Source organism: Emys orbicularis, chromosome 9, assembly GCF_028017835.1.
Source record: "Emys orbicularis isolate rEmyOrb1 chromosome 9, rEmyOrb1.hap1, whole genome shotgun sequence".
Taxonomy (NCBI): Eukaryota; Metazoa; Chordata; order Testudines; family Emydidae; genus Emys; species Emys orbicularis.
In genome coordinates, this window is record NC_088691.1 from 106,909,226 (window position 1) to 106,922,468 (window position 13,243).

The 13,243-nt window shown below is 45.2% G+C and overlaps 1 protein-coding gene across 1 annotated transcript in view; it reads right to left on the minus strand.

The window, feature by feature from the left end:
* The window catches only part of ACAP2 (ArfGAP with coiled-coil, ankyrin repeat and PH domains 2), a 119,572-nt gene that overhangs the window by 45,582 nt on the left and 60,747 nt on the right, over positions 1-13,243 (minus strand). The window lies entirely within an intron of this gene.

The following is a 13,243-nucleotide window of genomic DNA, read 5'->3' on the forward strand; positions in this document are numbered from 1 at the left end:
CAGAGCATCCAACTGTCTAGATACAAATGAGTGACTGAGTAACAATACCTGAACTAAGAGTATATTTTCAGAAAGTTGCAATCAATCAGAAATTGTGGTAACCACCATGCCTTTACCGGAACTTTATATTTCACAGCAACAACACGCTCAACACTGTATATTTGTGTTTTGTACAGAGTCCCCCATCCCACAACCCTATTTCTTTTATTATCCCTCTGCTTTGATTACATCTGAATTTTAGTGTCTGTTCTGAATTTCACATCTGATATTTTATTAATAGGGTGAGATTTTCAAAGATGTCTAAGGGATATGAACACTATTCCCAATAAAATGAATAGTAAATAAGCATCCAAATACACTAGATGGCTGTGAAATTCATATCCCGAATTGCCCTTTGGAATCAAGACTGAACTCTCAATTATGTATCAGATTATTCAATAAATGTATGAGAGGGAAAACACAATGAGCAAAGGAGGACAATATCTGGCTAACAAGTCTGATGGGACTTCTCCTCAACCTTGCCGAAAACACAAAGCTAATGAAAGTTGAACATCCAGAACACAAAAATAAATACTTCACAGGGTCCACCGAACAAAAACATGGGCACGGCTGTCAAAGATATAGCCAATGGATTTTGGAATAATAAGCACGTATCCCAAAACAATTTCTGCAGCGACACAAGATGCATCTTCATTTGAAAGGGAACGCAATGACCCAACCACTCCAAAGTTTTTGCCCCTCTTCTGACCATCAACCCTTCAGTCTTGCTTGCTTTGATATGAGGTAGCTGCTCTTATTCCAGGAGTTAGTCACCTGCAGACCTGCAGCATCCTTGTGCAGATGTTAGTTGACTTTTTGGAAAAGGAAAGAGATAGCTGAGTATCATCAACCTTTTATTGGCCTCACCACTCTCCAAATGGTCTTGCATGGATACTGAAGAGCGAGACTAGGATAGGTCCTTAGGTGAGGGTTAGGGGGTGAGAGAAAGGAAGAGAAGCAGTTGTCCATTCTCTCTGCACCCGGTTAGGGAGAAATGATTGAAGCCATTGTATTGCTACACAGGATTGGGCCAAAAGAAACCTGATGAGGTTCAACAAGGACAAGTGCAGAGTCCTGCACTTAGGACAGAAGAATCCCATGCACTGTTACAGACTAGGGACCGAACGGCTAGGAAGCAGTTCTGCAGAACAGGACCTAGGGGTTACAGTGGACGAAAAGCTGGATATGAGTCAACAGTGTGCCCTTGTTACCAAGAAGGCTAATGGCATTTTGGGCTGTATAAGTAGGGGCATTGCCAGCAGATCGAGGGACGTGATCATTCCCCTCTATTCGACATTGGTGAGGCCTCATCTGGAGTATTGTGTCCAGTTTTGGGCCCCACACTATAAGGAGGATGTGGAAAAACTGGAAAGAGTCCAGCGGAGGGCAACAAAAATGATTAGGGGGCTGGAGCACATGACTTATGAGGAGAGGCTGAGGGAACTGGGATTGTTTAGTCTGCAGAAGAGAAGAATGACGGGGGATTTGATAGCTGCTTTCAACTACCTGAAAGGGGGTTCCAAAGAGGATGGATCTAGACTGTTCTCAGTGGTACCTGATGACAGAACAAGGAGTAATGGTCTCAAGTTGCAGTTGGGGAGATTTAGGTTGGATATTAGGAAAAACTTTTTCACTAGGAGGGTGGTGAAGCACTGGAATGGGTTACCTAGGGAGGTGGTGGAATCTCCTTCCTTAGAGGTTTTTAAGGTCAGGCTTGACAAAGCCCTGGCTGGGATTATTTAGTCGGGAATTGGTCCTGCTTTGAGCAGGGGGTTGGACTAGATGACCTCCTGAGGTCCCTTCCAACCCTGATATTCTATGATTCTATGATACACCACCTTCTCCTGACACATCATCTAAACAGGGCAGCTGTGTCAGAAGTCAGAGGAGAGGTTAAGCGTAGAAACACTGAGATGTAGTCTCCATCCCTTACCATAAGAAGGCTGTCTTAATGCCATTAGTGCTGGCTGTATGCCTAGTGTGGCCAAACCGCAGCTCACAAGCCATATGCAGCGCTTTTACAGTTAAAGAGTGGCTTGCGAAGCCCCCTGCACTCCCCCCCATTCTCCGCCTACCAGACTGGGGGAGGGAGCTTGGGGCTTTCGCACTGTGGCAGGGTAGTGGAGCTAGGGGCTTCTGCCCTGCAAGGAGCGGGGGATGCCGTGGCTCGGGTGGAAGTCTGAAGCCACAGCAGGCGCTGCCCCACAGGGATGAGGTCCCAAGCCCCAGTAGGCACCGCCCCACGCGGCAGGTTGTGTGTGTCTTGAGATTCTCAAACTTCTGAAGATTATCGTATGTGGCTCAGAGGATCAGTAAGTTTGGCCACCCCTGCGGTATGCTGTGTCCTTGTCTGGGGCCTGATTGCAAAGCATCCAGCATGGCTGCAGAGATCATACAACGCTGGAGCTTGGCTCTCACTATTTTCTCAATGATTTTACTGAAGAATGTGATGCTAGAGACAGGACAATAGAAAGATTGTCTCCATCTGATGTTGGCTTTTTTGTGGACTGGGTCAGCTATTACATTCTTCGGGGAGGCTGACAGATTCACTTCTATCAAGGAGGTGCTGATCTATAGGTAGTATGCATAGTCATTGTTGCTGGTTTTCATATTCCTGGAGGTGCACAGACCTGTTCCTTGGGTGGATAGTTCAAATCTTCTTAAGAAATTCTAGATCTTCATTGCACGTAACGGGCTGAAGTCTGCCAGAGATTTACATGCACACAGAGTGACATCATATAATATATACACTGTGAAACCTTAAGCCATGGCCCAAAGGACAAGAAATACATTTAGTGCTTGGCTACACGGGCAAACTCAGGAAACAAACTGAATTCACTTTCAAAGTAGTTTAAACTGCATGAAACCACTGTGTGGTCATGCTTATTCAGAATTAAAGTGACCTGAATTCAGCATTATCTTAATTCATGTTACAAACAAATTGAAATAAACGGAGGGCTTTTCTACTAGAACATTTAGTTCACGGCAAGTTGAGATTTGAATCTACCCTACACAGCAGGGCTGTGTAGACAAGCCCTAAGTTTAACCAGTCCTTCATCACATTGAGGGGCAGTTCATTGCTGAGAGTGAGAATGACAAACTTCCACAAAACAACAGAGTCCTGTGGCACCTTTAAGACTAACAGATGTATTGGAGCATAAGCTTTCGTGGGTGAATGCCCACTTCGTCGAATGCACAGGACTCTCTGTTGCTTTTTACAGATCCAGACTAACACGGCTACCCCTCTGAAACTTGCACAGAGACTTCACAGAGAGCAAGGTGGTCAGACCATACTAATTTTTAGCAGTAGCTAAATTAATGAGGGACCTCCATTGAACTCTCTGATTTGAGCTTTGTTCCATAGGGATTCATCTACCAACACTTTCTGTATTGCTTTTAACTGTATCAGATGAGAGTGTAGTTACAGCAGTACAACCTCCTAGCATGGAGACATTTATACCTGTATAAAGATGCTTGTTGAAGCATAGTTTATTCATGGAAATGTGGAAGAATAAGCTATACTTCTATAAGGCATCTTTATACTGGTACACCTGTGTCCACACTAGGGGTTGTACTGATTTAGCTATTTTGGTGGGGGGGAAAGAAAAACTCTTGCCCTTAACTGAAATAGTTGAATGGACACAAACTGTGTCGCGACCAGGCCTAGGGTAGAAGGAAACGAGGAGGCAGCAAAGACCGCGTAATTTGATCCCACTGATGAGCTTCATACCGTACTAATAGGATTCTAAAAGGACCCCAAAGGGAACATTGTTCTGCCCCTGTGATTGGAAGAAAGTGTGATGACCTAGCAGAAGATTAGCCAAGCAGGGCAATGGGATGGTTACAACTGTTAATATAGGCCTTTTATGAATGGATGCAGGCAATAAAGACAACAGGTGCCTGTGCCCAGGACAGTATATTATTCAATAAAATGGCCAAAGAGCTTACACACAGAATATTCTCAGCTATTCCCAATTTATTTTAATAGGTAACTATATCATGATCAGAACACTGGCTAATAATTCAGAATCTGATAGTAGGCACTCGCTATAAAAGTAAAAACTACTGTTTAAATTTTAGCACTAACCAGCTATTGTATGGGCTTATATTTTAAAAACACAAAAACAAAGCAGTATATAACCCAATGATCATAAAACCCAGAATTCAGACACGCATACTTTTCTTTATTCCTCAACATTTCATAAATCTTAATACTTTGATACCTGGTCTCAAATTCAGAAGATGCTAAATATTACAAAAATTTCATATAAAAATGCATACTCAGTATAAATATTACAGTACCATTTTAGTATAACATAAGAATGCGTACATTACAAACATTTTAAAATATAAGTGTTTTACAAAGCATTTTCAGGGTTTCTTTTTCCATACTGTGCCCTTTTCAAAAGAGCTAAAATTTGCTGAGTTAACATTTTTCTTACAAAATGTAATTAAGTTAATTAATGTTTTAATTTCTCTCTCAAACTTACCAACTCCCAAACATAATGAAACCTGCTAAAGATTTGCATCTTACTGTCCTTAATGATTTCTTGTCTGAGGAAAAAAGGTATATTTCCTGGATTCTTTCTACCCAACCAAGAGTGCCATGCAGTCATCACATTCTCCTATAGATTCACAAAGTTGTTTCTGACATTGCAATTATCTTGTAAAAAGAAACGTGATCCATTAGTTTCTTTCTTTGTAGCCTTGCGTGAATGTAAACGATCCAAGTGCTCTCTCATTATGCAGCTCCTGCTTCAATTCAAGTTGACTGAAACCATGACTTTCTCTTGGCATGGACAATACTGCTGCTCTTAGCTCAACTGACTTGCAACCTTACATGGTACATAAAGACTTGAGAGTAGGTGCAGACAGTAGTTTCATACTTTCCTAACTACATGCAGCACACAACTGACTCAGTATTTTTAATGTTTGTACTTCACAGCAGGTCATTTACATATGAGTCAAAGGTCAAACTGCAAGAGAAAGACAAAAGCAATTAAAGGCCTCCAACTGCTCTATCCATAGTATTTCAGTGGTGGAGTTTTGGGGGGTGTGTGGTGGTGGTGGGGGGGGGGGGGGAAGACGAATTTTCTATAACAGCAACATAATGGTTGTTGAAAAAGAAACTGGCAGAGTATCGTCTTAGCGTTTATATTATGAAAGACAAGAGGGGCAAAGCAGTCATATTATAGTAATGTATTTTTATCCTGGCATATGGAAAAAAGTTTCATGAATCACAAAAATAATCAGAGGGGAAAAATACTTCCAGCTCTTTCCAGAGAACTCTATAGGAAATATACCCAGTCATTTCACATGATTTAGAATTTTATATTCCTTAAGCATAAACATATTTGCTAAAGATTGATAACTTATTTGCAAAAAAATTTCATTTAAACAAAGTATGTTTCAGCTAGCCAGCATAGACATTAGATTTCATTGGATTTAGATTTCTAATTCAAACTATAGAAATCTAATGTCAAACTATAGAAATCTAATGAAAAATAGGGTGGAAAATGGGGCAGGTTGAAATGAACATCAAATACAAAGAATGACAAAAGCAGAGATGAGGGGAGAGAAAATCTTAATGAAAAATACAGTACACCCAATATTTAGGATATCCATTGTGTAAACCCAGCTTTTGAGAGGGGAATCTTCTATTCCCCTCACACAGTGCCAGCATCACAGTAAGAGATCTTTGGTTTTGAAACCGAATCACCATTAGAAAAAAAACCAAACCAACAAACTTGAGATATTTTAGCAAAACCCAAAATAGTTTGAGAAGTTAGCAGAAGCTGGGACAACACAAGGTTGTCTCATCCCTATTTTAGTGCCAGGAAGTAACTCTAATTTTTCCAACAGTAGTTCTGTTTTAGGTGGTTGAGAGGGATCATTCTCCCTTCAGGAGCAAAGGGCCAAAATGTGCATGTGCTTCAGCAACAGTAGCGAAGGAATCCACTCCTGATTCATAGACATGGCAGCATCTGGCTCCTCATCTTGGCTGGAGGAGACTGCTATGATACTTTTCTCATCCATCTCCCCTCCCTCAAGCTCCCTCCTGAGCATTACTCTAGGAGTTTACTTTTTACATGGAAGAATAGTGTTTGAATACAATGAAAAACATACTTTGAATACAGTAAAAACATATTTTACCATATTATTGCTGTGTTCACAGCATCATACAAACTATGTTACAAAACAAAAAGTTATTATGGCCTTGAGAGAAAGGGATTAACTTAGTGAGTCCAAAGTTATTTAATAACTCAACAAGTTGTTGCTGCAACTCACGGCTGCATCAGACTTCTAAGAAAACAAGAGCTCTGTCAGTCTCACATTAGACTGACAATACTATTCGCTGAAGGCTGCCTATTCCCTTTTGGCAGCTAAAATACTTGTTTTTCCATCTGTAAATTTATAGCAAAAAGGGTCCTAGAATATACCTGATGTTGCCATCTTATTCCACCAACCACCATGTACCCGAGCATATGAGAGAAAAGTTCATTTACTGTATTTTTATACGTATGGATTGCTTCTAGCATCCTTGTCAGGTCCATGCACATACTGCAGACATAAATTAAACCATAACAAATGGAGATCTTACCTAAAGCAAAATCAGACTACCCAGCACATCTAACCCAGCCCCACCACTTTTACACCAACCTCTCAGGAAAAGCCAAAATTAAAAAATACATCTTTCAACAAGATCAACAAACCAAGTCTTTGTCGAACCAGTTGAGAAATGAGTTATTAATTATGATTACTATATACACAAACAGTCCTGTCCCTGAAGAGCTTGCCATCTACACAAAAACGGTTACTGACCTTCCGTAACCATTGTTCTTTGAGATATGGTGCTCTTGTCCATTCCACGTTAGGTGTGTGCACGCCGTGTGCACCACTGTCGGAGATTTTTCCCTCAGTGACAGAGGGTGGGTTGGGGAATGGACATGAGCAATATATATCTAAGAACAACAGTTACAAAAGGTCAGTAACCATTTTTTCTTTGAGTGCTTGCTCATGTCCATTCCACATTAGGTGACTCACAAGCAGTACCCAAGAAAGTGGGCTCTGAGTTCATGGACATGCGTACTTCAACACTGCTCTCCCGAACCTGGCGTCATTGAGCCTGCTGGGTGGTGGCGTGGCGGGATGAGAAAGTATGCACTGATGACCAGATTGCAGCACTGCAGACGTCTTGGATCGGAACATGGGCCAGAAAGGCTGCTGAAGAGACCTGGGCTCTTGTGGAATGAGTGGTCAAGATGGCAGGCGGTGGAACATTCGCCTGCTCATAGCGTGCCCCAATGCAGGAGATTATCCAGGATGAGAATCTCTTGGTGAAACTGGTTGTCCTTTCATCCTCTCTGCTATTGCCACAAAGAGTTGTGTGGATCTGCGAAATGGTTTAGCCCTCTCAATGTAGAAGGCAAGGGCACAACTAACATCCCATGAGTGAAGTCGCCGCTCTTCTGAATTCTTGTGCAGCTTTGGGAAGAAGACTGGCAAGAAAACTGCTTGGTTGCTATGGAACTGCGAGACCACCTTTGGCAGGAAGGCTATATGGGGGGCACAGTTGAACCTTAGCCTTCAAGAACACCATGTACGGTGGTTCTGACATAAGGGCCCCGATTTCAGAAATCCTTCTGGCTGAGGTCATCACTATCAGGAAGGGAACCTTCCAGGAGAGAAACAGCGGAGGACACGATACTAGCCGTTCAAAGGACCACGTTCAAATCCCACATGGGAATCAGTTCACAAACCTGAGGGTAAAGTCTCTCTAGCCCTTTAAGAAAGTGGATTATCATCTCGTGAAAGAAAAATGACCTACCCCCCACTGACGGGTGGAAGGCTGAAATTGCTATTAGGTGCACCTTGACAGATGTGAATGCCAGACCTCCTTGTTTTAGGTGGAACAAGTAGTCTAAAATGGACCGAAGGGAAGACTGAGTCAGAGAAAGGCCTCGTTGGGACAACCATATCAAGAAAATGCTTCCACTTAGCGAGGTAGGTTGCTCTAGTGGACAGCTTCCTACTACCCAGCAAGACCTGTCAAACTTGTTTCAAACAGGTTTGCTCCTCCGGGTTCAGTCATGGAGCTTCCATGCAGTCAGGTAAAGGGACACGAGGTTCAGGTGGAGTAAACAGCCATCATCTTGCAAGGTCAGGTCTAGGCGGAGTGGGAGCGGTAGCGCTATTGATACGTCTAACAGCATGCCAAACCAGTGTTGGCATGGCTACACTGGGGCTATAAGAATAACTCTTGACTTGTCCTGCTTGATTTTTAGAAGGACCTTGTGTACCAGAGAAACTGAGGAAATGCATAGAATAGAAGCTTTGCCCCTGAAAACAGGAAGCGTCTGAAAGGGAGCCAGCGTGCTCCTCCCTTCTTGTTGTAGAATATGGCTGAGGGTTTGTCTATCAGCACTTGTACTACATTGCCTGTGATTTGGGGAAGAAACACTTGGTAAGCTAAGCAGACCCCTCTGAGCTCCCTGACATTTATATGCTGGGAGAGTTCTTCCCGGGACCACAGGCCCTGTGTCCTGAGGTGATCGAGTGTGCTCTCCAACCTAGGTCTGAAGCATCAGACACTATGGACAGTGACGGCTGGGGGGCAACAAAGGGGACACCCGCCATCGCCGAACAGGGGCTCTTCCACCAGTCGAGGGAGGCGAGGACCAGGGCTGGAACAGTGAGCACCGAGTCTAAGTGGTGTCTGTCTGGTGAGTACACTGAAGCTAACCACACTTGCAGGCCGTACCACAAGTGCACGCGGTCATGTGTCCCAGGAGCATGAGGCAAATGTGGGCTGTTGTGATTGGATGGCCATGACCTTGGATATCAGGTCCAACATTGTCTGGAACAGAGCCTCCGGAAGAAAGGCTCTGTCCTGTTCAAGTCGAACACTGCCCCAATAAACTCTATTCTCTGTACTGGAATGAGAGTCGACTTTTGTTCCTTTATCAACAGGCTCAGTACTCGGAAGGTGGCTTGGCCCAGGCTGATGCTGTTCTTTACTTGGCCTTTGATCAGCCAGTCGTCAAAGTATGGGTAGACTAGAATGCCTTGCCTTCTGAGGAAGGCCACTACAACTGCCATGCATTTCGTAAAAACCCAGGGGCCGTGGACAGGCCAAAAGGGAGAGCAGTGAATTGATAATGAGTCTGGTTTACTATAACCCTGAGGAATCTTCTGTGGCCACAGAAGATGGAAATGTAAAAGTAAGCATCCTTCAAGTCGAGGGCAGTGTACCAGTCCCCTGGATCCAAGGATGGGATGATGGAGGCTAGGGAGACAATGTGGAACATCAGTTTCTTAGACAATTGACTTGAGGTGACGCAGGTCCAGGATGGGACCAAGGACCCCCTTGGCCTTTGGGATTAAGAAATTTTGGGAGTAAAACCCTTTCCCTCTCAATTTTTGAGGTACCTCTTCCACAGTCCTCACCCGTAAGGCTAAGAGTTGTTTGTGAGAAGGGTTCCTGAAGAGGAATGGTGATGGGCGGTGGAAGGGAGAGGTGGATGAAAACTGAAGGGTATAACCGCCCACCACTGTATTTAGCACCCAGTGGCCTGATGTGATGTGGGACCACACCAGGCTGAAGTGGGAAAATTGGTCCAAAAACAAAGGGGGGCAGGATCCAAAGCAGGAGCTGGCATAGTGCCCTCAGGTGCACCTTCAAAAGGGCTGCTTGGGCCCGCCCAGAGTACCTATGCGACCCCTGCACCGAGGCTGAGGTAGATGGAAGCAGTTGATGGTGCTTGTAACCTCTGCTTCTTCTTTTGAGCAGGTCCTGGTGGCAGAGCCCAAAAAACAGGCTGGCTACTGAGGCCTGAAGTGTTTCCTCAAAGAGGCTGGAGCCTAGAAGCCCAACGACCTGAGGGTAGCCCTTGAGTCCTTCAGGCCTTGGAGCTTTGTGTCTGTTTGCTCCAAAAACAACAATGAGCCTTCGAAAGGGAGGTCCTGAATCAACTGCTGGACCTCCTGAGGTAGCCTTAAAGACTCCAGCCAAGAACACTGCCTCATAGCCACTGCAAAGGCCACTGGCCTGGCCGCTGTGTCAGCTGCGTCCAGGGCTGCCTGGAGAGAGGCTCTGGCAACCTTCTTTCCCTCCTCTAAGAGCACAGAGGATTCCTGCCTTGAGTCCTGAGGCACGGAGTCTTTACATTTGGACGGAGTCCCACAAGTTGTTATTTTGCATCTCCCGAGCAGGGCTTCTTGGTTTGAGATGCATAGCTATAGTCCACCTGGCAAATAAATGTTTCTCCCAAACAGACTGAGTTTCTTTGTATCCTCCTGCTTGGGGGTAGCACTTGCTTGGCCCTGTCTAGCCCTCTCATTGGCCGCCGATAAATTAGGGACCCAGGAGGGGGGCGAGAGTATAGGTACTTATACCCTTCGGCTGGAACGCAGTATTTCTTCTCTGCGCTCTTTGAAGTGGGAGGGAGAGAAGACGGGGTCTGCCACAGGGCTCTGACCGGACCCATTACAGCCTCATTAATGGGTAGGACCCCCTTATATGGTGCTGCTGCTGCCACAATGTCAATGAAGCTGTGGGATGATTCCTTAAACTCCTCAAGCTCCAGGCCCAGGGTAGCTGCTATGCTCTTTAGAAGCTCCTGATAGGATATAAAGTCGTCTTGCGGCAGTGAGCCGCTCGGCCCAGAAATGGGAGGAGGAGGAAGAGGCCTGTACCAGGGGGTGGGGGGGACTACTTCCTCTTCTTCAGCCTCAACTACCTCAATGGGGCCCATGTCCCGTGTCAGTACTGGGTTCATTGCCAAATGGAGTGGTGCAGGAGCCCTCCTCTCAGAAGCAACCGAGTAGAACTGGTGAGGAGACGGACGCAGTACCAGGGAAAACCCTCATGGGTTCCAGAATGGCCATTGGATAGGCCCTGTCCACCTGGCCAGGTACCTGGGAGGAGAACCTCACCAGGGTCCGGTGGCACATAAGACGGGTACCGATGGCAGTTCTTAGGATGGGTGTAGGGCTCCACCTTGGTGAGGAGGAATCCTGAGATGACCACAAAGGAGCGGTAACCCTCACTTCCACCAATCAGTGTTGAGGGTCTGGCAACCAGTGCTGGACTGGGGATGACCTCATAGAAGAAAGTAGGGTCAGTTTGCCCCTGGAACGTATCAAAGGTCCCGGTGCCGGGAAGGAGCTCGGAGCACCACCCTCTCTCCTGCTCATGCACATCGGAGCTGGTGGTTGTACCACTGGTGTTGGTGGTACCAGGAGTAATAAGTCCTTGGCTGCTGCAAAGGCCTCCAGGGTTGAAGGCACCACTGGTGCCATAATGACTTCTTGGCATCGGCAAGGGGCCCCACAGCAGATTCAACATTCTGGGCGGAGTCAACGGTGTCACCACAGGACCGGGGGGGCAGAAGGAAGGGGGTGGAGTGGTCCGACATGGGTTGCACTCTACTACCTTCCCCTTGCTTGCCTTTCTTTGGCACCAGCGAGCGCCCTCTCGCTGATCATTGCTTTTTATGTTTCTTCCTCAGCACCAGAGATGGAGAATGGTACCAGGATATGTGCGGTGCTGGAGGAGCGCTTTGCACCGAGGCCCAAGTGCTCTGTGCCAAATGCAAGCAGCTTCTATTAGGATAGACCTCGATCTACCCTCTGTCTTTCTTCGTACAAGGCTTAAATTCCCAACAAATTTGACAATGCTCTTGTACGTGAGCCGCTCCCAGACACTTCAGACAACTGGAATGTGGGTTGCTCACAGCCATTGGCATGCCACAGGAGGGGTTCTAACTATCTACACTAGTGTTATTTACAATATTTATGCTACAACTAGACTAAGATTAATAAACTAGGATACAGAGAAGAAAATACTGAAGGACGCCTTGCCAAAGCAAGAGGAGTTGTTCCAGTAACCATCACAGATGGTAAGAAGGAACTGAGAGGGAGTGGGTCCGTGGGGCCCCTTATACCAGTGCCTAAGCGTGCAGCACCAGAGGATGCTAGAGACGGCCCAACGGATACCACTGAGGGAAAAATCTCCGGCAAAGGTGCAAATGGCATGCGTGCAACATGGAATGGACATGAGCAAGTACTCAAAGTAGAATATACAGACACACTGGAAGACCTAGATAAGGTGTCAAGTTAAAACTTTGAATTATATACACAGACACACACACTTTTTATTGAAGGTTAGTGTTTGTGGGAATAAGTGAACCTTTAGGAGGGATGTGAAGATTGGTGGGAGGAGGGAAGTGCTTGGCTTGCCAACACTGTGAGGGCTCATGCTTATGGGGCAGCATGGAAGAAGGTAGGGTGATGGGAATGGGAGAAGGAAAGAAATGGGACAGCAAGGGGCTGGCATTCTAGACCAAGTGACAGGGAAATGAGATGACATAAGAAACAAGATCTAGCCTTTAGGCCAGCTGAGAGCTGTGAAGGCCCTGCGAGGCAAGAAGCTTAAACCTGGTGCATAGGAAAGTGGAAGGATCTGAAGAGGGGAGAGAGACAAGGAAAGCAATTTTAGAAGCTGTTGTTCAAGGTAAGGGCTTTCCACCAAAAACCGTCTTCCTTCAAGCCCCAGAATTATGAATTTAGGCACTATCATCGTAGCACATGAGGTGATCTTGACTTGTGAGCTGAGGAGCATCTGTCCTAAACCCTAGAGCTTTTTAGAGCAAAAACAACAGCACGAATGGCATCTGTAAATGCACTGGGAGTCCGTGTAAATGGTGTAACGTTATTAAGAAAATAATTACAGATGACTTGATGAATTAAATTATTTTCATATAGTTTGCTAACCTAACTCAAGTGCAATAGTTGAACAGCAACAAGAAGTAAGATCCAATAAGTGTTTTTGAAGTTCTAACTGATCAGGTTTCCATAAGTACTGCATTTCTTTATAAAAGCTCCATAGTAACCACTCAGCTTATTAGAAATCGTTTACCTGCAATGCAGCCTTATGCAGCATTTAAGGACAAAAACAAAACAAGTAAGGACAATGGGCCTACAGCAATTATAGCAGCTCATGGTAACAAGTCACGTAACTTACTCCTTCAACGGTCAGTTGATAGTATGTACCAAGAGAGGTCTTAATCCTGTGCCAGGTGCTGCTGTACTCGAACAGCCTATTACTTTCCAGCTATAGCTTTTCCCCAAAATAGAACTTCCATCCTATTCCCAACTTCATTTTGCTGCTGAATTTTCTTATTAAATTCTAGTATCACAATAG